Below are 12,010 nucleotides of genomic sequence, written 5' to 3'. Positions count from 1 at the left end.
ATTTTTTGTCCTTTCCTGTAGCCTCCATGAGCACAGCACAGTGACCCTAGCCTGGGGTGGTGCTCCACGCATCTGGCCAGCAGCTGCCGAGCCTGCATCTCTGGAGGAGAGCAGAGCTAGGGTAAGCTTCACTCCCTTCATGGCAAGCCCGCTGCTGAGCAGGAGCCAACCTGGGAGAAGATGGGAATGTCTCTCAAGCCTGCGGAGGGGCAGAGGGACTGCTGGGGGAGGAGGACTTACTGCCTTGGTGACGCTTCCTAGCGTTCTCCTACTTTATCTCAAGTTCCTGCCCTGGTCCTTCCTCATTCCTGCCAAGCCCTCATACTGGCCATCAGTTCCCTCCCACTCCTTGTATCCTAGACAAGAATTCTCACTTTGCTTTCATAGCTGACGTTTCATTATTTGTTTTCCATATGTTTTATGTCTCTTTTATTCCTCTGTTTCTCTATTACTTCTGTGTGTGTGTGTTTTTTTTTAATGTCGATACATATATTCCAGTGTACCATTGCAATTCTCTTTTCATTTCTTTTAATATATATATTTGGAGTTATTTTCATAGTGGTTGCCCTGGGGATGATAATTAATGTCTTATTGTGTAACAATCTACATCAGATTATATCAGTTTAATTTCAGTATTCTGCAAAGACTTTGTCCTTATATGACTCCATATCCTCCCACTCTGGTGCTTTTTTATTGTCACAAATTACATCTTTGTACACTGTATGCCCATCAACACAGATTTATAATTACTTCCTGAAGCTGTTGTTTTTTAAACTAGAAAGGAGGAAAAAAGTTACAAATGAAACAGTTGTTTATACTGTCTTTTATAGTGACCTATGTTTTTATCTTTATTGATGCGTTTGATTTCTTTATGTGGATTCAAGTTACTGTCCAGTGTCCCTTCATTTCAGCCTGAAAGATTCCCTTTGCTATTTCTTGTAGGGTAGTTCTGTTAAGAGACAAATTATCTAAATTTTTAAAAAATATGAGATGATATTTATTTCTCCTTCATTTCTGAAGGATAGTTTTGCAGATATAGAATTTATGGTTGATAGTTTTTTCTTTTGGTGCCTTGAATATGTCATGCCCTAGATATATGGTCTCCATGGTTTCTGACGAGTCAGCCATTGTACAAAATCTGTCCCTTCTCTCTCGCTGCTTTCAAGATTCTCCCTGAGTGTGTGGCTTTTGGCAGTTTGACGATGATGTGTGTGTGTGGATCTCTTGAGTTTATTTATTTGGAACTCACTGAGCTAATTGGAGGAACAGATTGTTCTTCATCAAACTTGAGAGGTTTGCAACCATTATTTCTTCAGATATTCTATCTCTTCCTTTCTCTCCACTACTTCTGAGATTCCCATTATTCATATGTTGAGACTTTCGCTTGTACTCTACAGGTTTCTGAGGCTGTGTTCATTTTTCTTTCTGTTTTTCAAAATTGATCATCTCAATGAACTGTTTTCAAGTTCACTTAGTGTTTCTTCTGCCTTTTCAAGTCTATCATTGAGACTGGCCACGAATTTTTCATATTAATTATTGTACTTTTCAATTGCAGGTTTTCTATATGATTTTTTATTTCCATTTCTTTATAGGTATTCTCTATTTGATGAGATCTCTTATTTTTCTTTTGTTCTTTAGACACCTTTTTTTTTTTTTTTTACCACTTTGGTTATATTTGAATACCTTATTTAAAGTTTTTGTCCAGTAAATCAAATGTTTGATCTTCCTCAGAGACAGTCTCTATTGATTGCTTACACATTGTCCACTTGCTGTATATAGACCATGCTTTCCTGTTTATTTGAATGTCCCATAATTTTCTGTAGGAAATCAGAATTTTAAAATAATATAATGTAGTGATTCTGAGGGCTTCTGGGGTAGCTCAGTTGATAAAGAATCTGCCTGCAATGCAGGAGACCCTGGTTCAATTTCTGGGTCAGGAAGTTCTCCTGGAGAAGGGATAGGCTCCCCACTCCAGTATTCTCAGGCTTCCCTGGCAGCTCAGATGGTAAAAATAAAATAATCCGCCCACAGTGTGGGAGACCTGGGTTCAGTCCCTGAATTGGAACAATCCCCTGGAGGAGGACATGGCTACCCACTCCAGTATTCTTGCCTGGAGACTCCCCATGGACAGAGGAACTTGGAGGGCTACAGTCCATGGAGTCATAAAGAGTTGGACATGACTGAGTGACTAAGCATGGCACAGCACAGCACAGTAATTCTAAAATTCAGATTTGCCTCTGTCCCCACCTCTGTTCCACCCTGGATTATTGTTATCATTGTTGTTCATCTGGTGACTTTCTGAACTAATTCTACAAAGTCTGTATCTTCTTCTTGTGTGGCCACTGCACGCTCTACTCAGTTAGCTTGGTGGTCAGCTAGTGATTAGACAGAGGTTTCCTTAAAGGCCTGGGCATCAATGCCTCCCAGGTTTTGCAAAGGGGCTGCATATGTGTTTTGAGGTGCTCCTTCAACTCAGTGTTGCCTTTGCCCTCCTTTCCTGCTTGCACAGAGCTTCAAGGTCAGCTAAAGCTGAGAGCTTAGAACTTTCACAAAGCTTTCCTGAGTAAGCTCACAGCCCAGGATATATGCACAGTCCCAATCCCAGGGACAAGGGAGCCTGGTGGGCTGCTGTCTATGGGGTCGCACAGAGTCGGACACGACTGAAGTGACTTAGCAGTAGCAGTTTCTAGATTCCCAGGAATATGTCAGAGCTTTTCTAACCCTCTTCAGATTTCTCTTTCTCCAGCTTATCCTTTTAAGCTTGTTGCTTAGCCTGGTGTTTGTCAAAACTGTTATTCATCACCTCGGGCAGCTACAAATTTAAACATGTGTCTATAATTGTTTTCAACAAGCACCCCTTGGGGAGAAGTCTTTTTGCACTGCACAAGCTCTAAGTCAAGTCAAATGCAGATAACCCTGCAAATGAGATCGTCCAGGGAACCCTGAGATAGTTCAAACAGTGACAGTTATCTGGGATTGGGTCTTTGCAAAGAGTTCCAGCTCCATTCTGTTACCTCTAGTGGCTTCCAGGTTGCAACAGAAAAACAAGCTTTCATTTTACAAGGTTCTTATAGATCTGGAGACCAAGGAGTGAGACTAGGGCAAGTTGAATGCCAGGACTTCACTGGTGGTCCAGTGGTTAGGACTCCATGTTTTAACTGTGGGGGTGCAGGTTCCATTGCTGGTCAGGAAACTAAGATTCCACATGCCCTGTGGTGTGGCAACCCCCCTCCCCCAACAAATGCAATGAAGCTCGTTGGTCTTACTGAGATTTGGCTAGTCATTCTCTAACAAATGCCCCTCTGATTACACCATGCCTTTGGTTAATTTTCCAGAGTTCTGAAAATATCAAGTCTGACAACATTTACTAGTTGTCTCATTGCTCTTATGGAGAATTTTTGGTTTGGAAAAAAGAATTTTCTACCTTTTTCATTGATGTCATTCAACTTTCTTTTGCTGAATGAAATATCTTAATCATGCTGTTTTTGTATAACCCCAGCCTGACCTGATAGATCTGTTCGTGAAGGAATTTGACTGATTCTTGGAACTTATTTGTCCCTCTAGGCCCACGTTTTCACTGTCCTATAACATGGGTTCAGTTCACTTCATAACATGGGTGCCCCCTTAAAATGTGTATTTATTGATGATTCAAACTAGTGTGTCTAATAGCACCCTTAATATTTGTATAAGGAAATTTCATAGTGAAATATTACTTCAATATTATTACTTCAAATAAGGTCACAACCAGTTAAGTGAACATCACCTGTGAGCTGGTTCGATGCAAATTCTCAGACCCTAATCTGATTTATTAAATCAGAAACTGGGGGTGGAGCCCAGGTAACTTTTAACAAATAGTGTTTTATTGTTTATTAAAGTTTAAGAACCACTGGAAAAGAGAAAAGCTAGATATTTTACACCAGTTAAATATTCTAATCAATCACCTGAGTAGTCTTTTATTCCCCTATCTTCACTGAACTGAGTTATGTTAGATGAGTTACTTATTCTCATCTATAGGCTTTAGATCCAAACCTATAAAATGATGGAGTCAATATATAAACAAAGTGATGACGAGTTCATTTTGTTTTGGTTTTTATACATTATCTGAATCCCCAGTCTTGCTTAGAAGTACCTTCTCTTCTTAATAATTATTTTTTTTTAACAGCATAACTTCTATATTGTATTATATTATTAAATAGACTGTACCTTTCATTCAGGTCTTTATTCAATCTAGAAATAATTTTTAAATTTTGTATAGATGCATATATATATTTTTTCTTTTATAAAGTATAGGCTATTTGTCCTCAAGTCATTTATCATATATTAAAAACCCAAGTGCTTCCAGTTTGTTTCTGGACTGTGTTCTGTTTTGCTCATCAATCTGTCTATTCCTGTGCCAGTCTTCCCAAACTATGTTGTTTTGATTAGAGTAGTTTTAACATACATTCAAATATCTGGAAAATAAGTCCCTTATAATTTCTTTTCTGAACTAGTCTCAGAAATGATCAAGTTTGTTGTTTATATGAAATGGATAGTCAATTTGTCTAATTTAAGAAGCTGGATCAGAATACAAAAACAACTATTAGGATGCCGATTGGAGTTGTATTAACCTTACACACTGATTGGAAACATGCTTATAATGTTCCCATTTGGAGATATATCATGTCTTCATTTACTGAAGCTTCCTTTTGTGTCCTCTGTGAAATATTAATACTAAAATACATATTCTAAATCTTATAACTGCCTTGAAATTTTACTTCAGTCATTTTGAAGTGTTAGTCATTGTCGTGAATGGAATCTTTTCCCATTTCAATTTCTGAATGGTTATTACTAGTACAGAGAAAGACTGTTGGGTTTTTCAAATATTTATGTCGCATATGGTGATATCTTCATATGTTGGTGTTTTAAAAAATTGTCTCTAAGACGTTTTCTCTTAGTTAAGACTCCTGAATTTTCTGGATATAGATTCGCATTAGCTGCAAAAAGTGATGCTGTTTTCACCTCTTCCCTAATATTTACACCAGTACTTGGTTCTCTCTTGTTGCATTAGCAGATGCTGCTGCTGCTTAATCACTTCAGTCATGTCCGACTCTGTGCAACCCTATGGACTGCAGCCTGCCAGACTCCTCTGTCCATGGAATTTCCAGGTTGGGTTGCCATGCCCTCCTCCAGAGGATCATCTCCACTCAGGGATAAAACCCAGGTATTCCACATTGCAGGCAGATTCTTTACAGCTGAGCCACCAGGGAGGCCCATTGCATTAACTAATTCTCTTAAATGAGTCTGAATTTTAGTGGGCGATTCCCTGACCTGTTTCCAAGTGCAGTAGGAAAGCATATAGGATTTTACTATTTAATATTAATGCTTGATAATAACTTCTGGTATCATTTTTAAAATCTTTTTTAAAAGTTTTTATTGTATCTGAAGAACTGTTGTTTTATTTAAAGTCTTTAATCACAAAATTTTCTTCTTGATTATATTTTTCTCAGGATATGATGATATAAATTTTTACTCAAATTTGTATTAATATAATTAATAATATTTTTAGATTCCTTAAAGTTGACATTTCAGCAAGTCTGGAATAAAACTTTTGTATAATGGGTATAGAAGATGCCATAAATAAAATTAAAGATGAGTGTGAGGCTTAGAGAAATCATTTTCAGTTCAATGGATACAAATTGCATAGTATATAACATAAATGTTCTGTATTTACAATACATAGATAACATATACATTGTATATTTTATATATTTAGAATACATAATCTGATGTTATCTCTATTAATAAAAAATAGAAAATAGACAAAGGGTATAAATAGACAAAACAAAAATTAAAAAATACAAAAGACCAATAAATATATGAAAATATACTTAATCTCACTAATGATTTTTAAAATTTATATTAAAATGAGATGCAGTTTTGCCTTCCAAAATGGCATCATTTAAAAACATTTAAAAAGACTAACAGCATCAAGTGTTAGACCGAAGGTAGGAAATAGATTTCTTCATGCATCTGCAGTGGGAGTACAAATTAGCATATTCTTTGAAAATATAATTCATATATTAAATATTTTAATATGTATCTATGATAATCCAGGAATCTTACTGCTAGGAATCTATGCAAAAACTCTACTGGGTGAGTTGATAAACATAACTATTTCTGTTTTCACTGCTATATTGTATATGACAATTAAAAATAGGAAAATCTCTCCAATGTAAATTGATAGGGAACTCGATAAGCAAATTATGGTGTAGGAGTCAGTACCAGGGCACGTGATGTCTGTTGACAAGGAAGGAGGGGTCTAAGCTAACCGGTATTGTACAGTGAGTGTGTACTTAGTTGTTCAGTCAGGTCTGACTCTTTGTGACCACGTGGACTGCAGCCCACCAGACTTCTCTATCCACGGGATTTCCCAGGCAAGAATCCTGGAGTGGGTTGCCACTTCCTGTTCTAGAGAATGAGACTGGGTCACGTCTCCTGCATGCCCGTGTTGGCAGGTGCCAGCCCAGTGTGTACAGTAGACTTCACTTTCCAGTGAAAGTGCACTGTTGCTTACATGTATGTGGATTCTGGGGAGATGTTTTCACAAGGCAAGGACAGCCAGGATCAGACTAAGTTAGCAGTTACCAGTAACAATAGCTAACTATGGTGGATTCGGCAGAAAAGAGTGGACCAAGGAGCAGGTGATATTCTCGAGACATCTGAGAAATAAGCTCCCCATTTCCAGGAACTGGGTCCCAAACCACGGACATGACAGTGACCGTGGGACCTCCGCTGTCGCTAAGCCTGGGATGCCGTGGTATGCACTGCCTCCTGGCTTGACCACAGAGGCTGCTGCTCCAGGTCCCAGACTCTTTGTGCTCCAGGCACTAGGTAGGCAAGTGCACAGCCCTCCAGGAGCCAAATGCCTCCATGTGGATTCCACTGAAGCCTCTTTTCTCAGGCTGCTCCTTCCCAGAGCAGGGCTTGTGTGAGAATCAGCGTGGTGGGGCTTGGAAACATGTGGGGCCCAGTTTCTAAGAGCTGGGACCCCAAGTCCTCTGGGTATGTGAGACTCACATGGCTAGAATTTCCCAGACATCCCAAGAGTGTTCAAATCTGCTGTGAAGCCAGAAAATGCAACATGTCCAATAGAGAAAGGATCCAAATTAATCTAGACAGTGGTCATCTCTGGAGGGTAGAATCAGAGGAGCGGCTGAAGCTGGAACTCTGTGACAGAATTCTAGGGATGTCAATCACATTGGGCTGGAACTTACAACATGGAAACACTTCTGGGTGGAAGGATGTTGTGTGCGTGTGAGTGAGTGTGTGTGTGTGAAATATATACATATATGCAATGGAGTTATTTTAAATTATTTGTGCCTTTCATTATTTTTCACATTCAAAGCTAAAAATAAATAAGCTATTTGAGATCAAACTTGTCAATCCTAAAGAAAACCAACCCTGATATTCATTGGAAGGACAGATGCTGAGGCTGACAATACTTTGGCCACCTGATATGAGGAGCCCACTCATTGGAAAAGACCCTGATGCTGGGAAAGATGGAACGCAAAAGAAGAAGGGGTGGTGAGGATGATATGGTTAGGTAGCATTACCAACTCAGTGAGTGGGAATTTGAGCAAACTCCCAGAGATAGTGGAAGGCAGAGGGACCTGGTGTGCTGCAATCCATGATGTCAAAGAGTTGGACATGACTTAGCAAGTGAACAACAATAACAAAGGCCCCTTTGAATACTACAACTTTTTGATACTAAAATAAAAATCATGCTTAAAGCATCATCAAATTGAGTATTAAAGCTTTTACTTTTCAAAAAAAAGACTCTACTTTTTTAAGGCAAGCTTTTAATATCACTATGTTTCATTTATACATTATTCGGATCACTGTGAGCAAAATATAACTGGGAGTCTCCAAGTTCAGCAACAGTTTTTGCAAAACACCAGGTCCCAGATGGATTTAAACGGCTTGCATTGGCCAATGAGCGGGCACGTGACAGAATCCGTTCTGGGACTTCATGCTCTTTTTTCTATTTCTCTTCCTTTCTACTCCAGTGTACTACAGTGATGGCCTGTGAGAACAATAGTGGGACTGCACCTCTCCCTAATTCTTTCTAATTGTGAAAATCCCCAGTGGCTTCTTAAACCATGAAGGATGGAATTCTGATTCCTTAAAGGGCCCCACACACCTGGTCACAGACTATCTGAGTCTGTCATTTCCCTTGTCATACCTGCCCCAGCCCCACGGACCTCTTGTTTCTGGAGCTTGCCAACTGCATCGTCACCAGAGGCTCTTTGCACAGTCTCTTTTCCTGGAGTGTTCCCTCCTCCCCTGACCCCAGGATCTCCACAGTGACCCACTTCTTCATTCCATTCCACTGTTGTTGAAAGACCTCCTGCTCAGGGAGGCTTATATAAACACAGGATAGAAAACCCTATTCTCTACCCTCCATTCTCCAGCCCTCACCTACATTACAGCAGGGTCATCTAATCTCTGCTGGGAATGTTAGCTCCATGCAGGAAGAGATGGCTATGGTCCTTGTTTTGTGTCTCCACCAAGCTCATCATGTTGAAATCCTAACCCTCTGAGATGATGGTAAGAGGTGGGGCCTTTGGGAGGTGCTTAGGTCATGAGGGTGAAGTCCTCAGGAATGGGATTAGTGCCCTTATAAAAGAACCTCTGTAGAGATCCTCAGCCCCATCGATTAATACTGTGTGAGGACACCAAGAAGGAGCCAGCTATGACCCAGGAGGAGGGCTCTCATCAGAACTTGTCCATGCTGGCGCTTTGATCGTGGACACCCCAGCCTCCGGAACTGTGAAAAATAATCTTTTTTTGTTTATAAGGCATCCAGTCTGTGGTGTTTTCTTACAGCAGCCTGGAGACTGCCCAGTTCACTCCCAGTATCAACCAAGTCGCTACATGTCACAGAGCATCAGTAAACAGTGATTGAAGGGCTGACCCATGGCATTGGTTAAGGCGGCGAGCAGCTGGTTTGAAGTATTGAATAGATTTTCTTCCTTTGTAGTTCTTTTGCAGGCTTCTTTCTCCTGGAATCCATTTCCTGTTGAGCTACTGTCAACCAAAAACTCAGAGGGCTGATTTCAGTACCAGTGAATGACAAACGCTCTTATTCACACCCACCTCTTTCATTGAGCTCCCAGTCCCCATGTCCTCACCCCATTCACAAATCTGCTGAGGACAATCAGCCACGCACCTCACCCTACGTGCTCTGAGCATCTTCGCACAGAATTGCTGGTGGCGCTAAATCTTTTTATCTGGCTACTTGGGATCAGCTTGTCCACTGACATTGTGCCAATAGCCCCTAATAGTTCCCAATGATTCTGCTGTTTGGGCTACACTTTTCATTGCAATTCACTTCTGAATGCACCAGTCCTCAGATCAGCAACAAAGAAAGATCCTGACTTCATCTGTTTTATTTTCTCCCATCCTTTTTATGAACGTCCATTCAATTTATATGCATTTCAGTATCTGAAAACTATTAATAAATTCAACAGAAAGTGTAGTCATAGTTTTCTTACAGAGAAATTGCTCATGGCTCACAGACCTCTTCCTGACCACACCAAGACTTCTGGCTAAGAAAATACCCTAAACTTTTCCAGCTTTGATTGCAACAAAAATCCCCAAATATTTGTGTTTCTTTGTCTGTGTCCTATGTAACAGAAAATCTGTAGGCTGCTTAAAAAAACCATATCCTGAGTCACTGTTGGATTATACCACTGTGTAAATATTAGCCCACAGGCTGGCATTCCATCTTGTTTAAAGTGACCTCTTTGATTACAAAATCGAATGTCTTATTGTACCTTCACCTTTTGATGCCATCTGCTACAAGCCTCTGCAGTTCTATCAAGCATGAAAAATAAAGGTGAACTTTGTTTCCATTATTCATACTGCACTAGACACAGGGTAGAACACTGCAGGACAAATGAGAAACAAGAATCTATGCCACAAAGAATCTGTGGTCGGGGGGATCAAGAGTAGAGGTGGATGCCACGGTTTATACCAGAGCATCAAGGGGAAGCATTTCTGCAGGACAGAACTTTACAAAAGAAAGAGGACAGTGCTCTGTTTTCCCTGCCAGTGACAGGAGCACTGAGGTGGAAAATAGGAAACCAAGGAAAACCCATCCATTTGTTGTGGAGTGAATAATAGGATGAGAAGATGAAGGGACAAAGAAAATGGGATTTCTTGTAGGTGGACGGGTTCTACTCTGACAAGCATCTAGGCAGAGGGGAAGGAAAAGATGAACTACCTCTCCATTCTCCTTTAGGAATTCAACAGCTTTTCTAGGCCATACACTGGGCAAAGGGGTGCATGAAACCGACATCAACCCAGAGGGGAGCAGCCCATCAGGACAAAGCAAGGCAGATTCAGGTGTTGTTCAGCCTTATCATTGGGTGCTGTTTGCTTTTATTGTTGTTATTGTTCAGTCTCCAAGTCATGTCCAGCTCTTTGCAACCCCATGGACTGCCGCATGCCAGGTTCCTCTGTCCTTCACTCTCTCCCAGAGTTCACTCAAACTCATGTTCATTGAGTTGGTGATGCTATCTAACCACTTCCTTCTCTGTTGCCCCCATCTCCTTTTTCCTTCAATCTTTCCCAGCATCAAGGTCTTTTCCAGTGAGTCAGCTCTTCATATCAGGTGGCCAAAATATTGGATCTTCAGCTTCAGCATCAGTCATCCAATAAATATTCAGGGTTGATTTCCTTTAGGACTTCCTGGCTTGGTCTTGCAGTCCAAGGGACTCTCAGGAGTCTTCTCCAGCACCACAGTTCAAAAGAATCAATTCTTTGATACTCAGCCTTCTTTATGGTCCAATTCTAACATCTGTACATGACTACTGAAAAAACCATAGCTTTAACTATACAGATCTTTGTCGGCAAAGTGATGTCTGCTTTTTAATATGCTGTCTAGGTTTGTCATAACTTTCCTTCCAAGGAGCAAGTGTCTTTTAATTTCATAGCTTAAGTCATCATTCACAGTGATTTTGGAACCCAAGAAAATAAAATGTCACCACTTTCCCTTTCCCCCCTTCTATTTGCGTGAAGTGACGTGACTGGATGCCATGATCTTAGTTTTTTGAATGTTGAGTTTTAAGCCAGCTTTTTTACTCTCCTCTTCACCCTCGTTAAGAGGCTCTTTGGCTCCTCTTTGCTTTCTGCCATAAAAGTGGTATCATCTGCCTATCTGAGGTTGTTATTTTTCCTGGCAATCTTGATTCCAGCTTGTGATTCATCCAGCCCAGGATTTCACATGATGTACTGTGCATAGAGGTTTAAAAAGTATGGTGACAATATACAGCTTTAATGTACTCCTTTCTCAATTTTGAACCAGTTTGTTGTTCCATGTCTGGTTCTAACTGTTGCTTCTTGACCTTCACATAGGTTTCTCATGAGACAGGTAAGGTGGTCTGGTATTCCCATCTCTTAAAGAATTTTTCACAGTTTGTTGTGATTAAGGCAAGCATATTCTGCCTAGAAGGAGACTTCAAACTCCAACTTCTAGTCTGCAACAGTTAGAAGTTCCTGATGGTGATAATTTTGAGTTCAGAGCTCAGAGCAGTGAACAGCTCTTCCTTTGGGACTCTCCAGCATCTGCCCTCTCTTCTTATGCCTAGAACTTTCCTGCTGCAGTGGATGCTGTTTTTGGTGGTCAACCTGGAAGCCCATTCAGGGCCAGCACTCCCAGCTCCTGGGAGCGTTTGCTGCTAAAGATTTTCCCACTTTTCAGAGCTTCCATACCTGGACTCTGTATTGGTTCTTGAGAAGCCACAGCAGAGTATTGGAGACTGGGTGACTAAACAATAGAAATTTATTTCTCATGGTTCCTGTTAAGGCTAGAAACCCATGGTAAAGGTGCTGGCAGTGCTGGTTTCTCCTGAGGCCTCTCCCCACTGCTTGCAGATGGCTGCCTTCTTCCTGTGTCCTCACGTGGCTTTTCCCTATCCTAATCTCTCCTTCTTATAGGGACACCAGTCATATTGAATTAAGACTGGTG

Source organism: Oryx dammah, unplaced genomic scaffold, assembly GCF_014754425.2.
Source record: "Oryx dammah isolate SB20612 unplaced genomic scaffold, SCBI_Odam_1.1 HiC_scaffold_20, whole genome shotgun sequence".
NCBI classification, from domain to species: domain Eukaryota; kingdom Metazoa; phylum Chordata; class Mammalia; order Artiodactyla; family Bovidae; genus Oryx; species Oryx dammah.
This window is presented reverse-complemented; position numbering follows the sequence as displayed.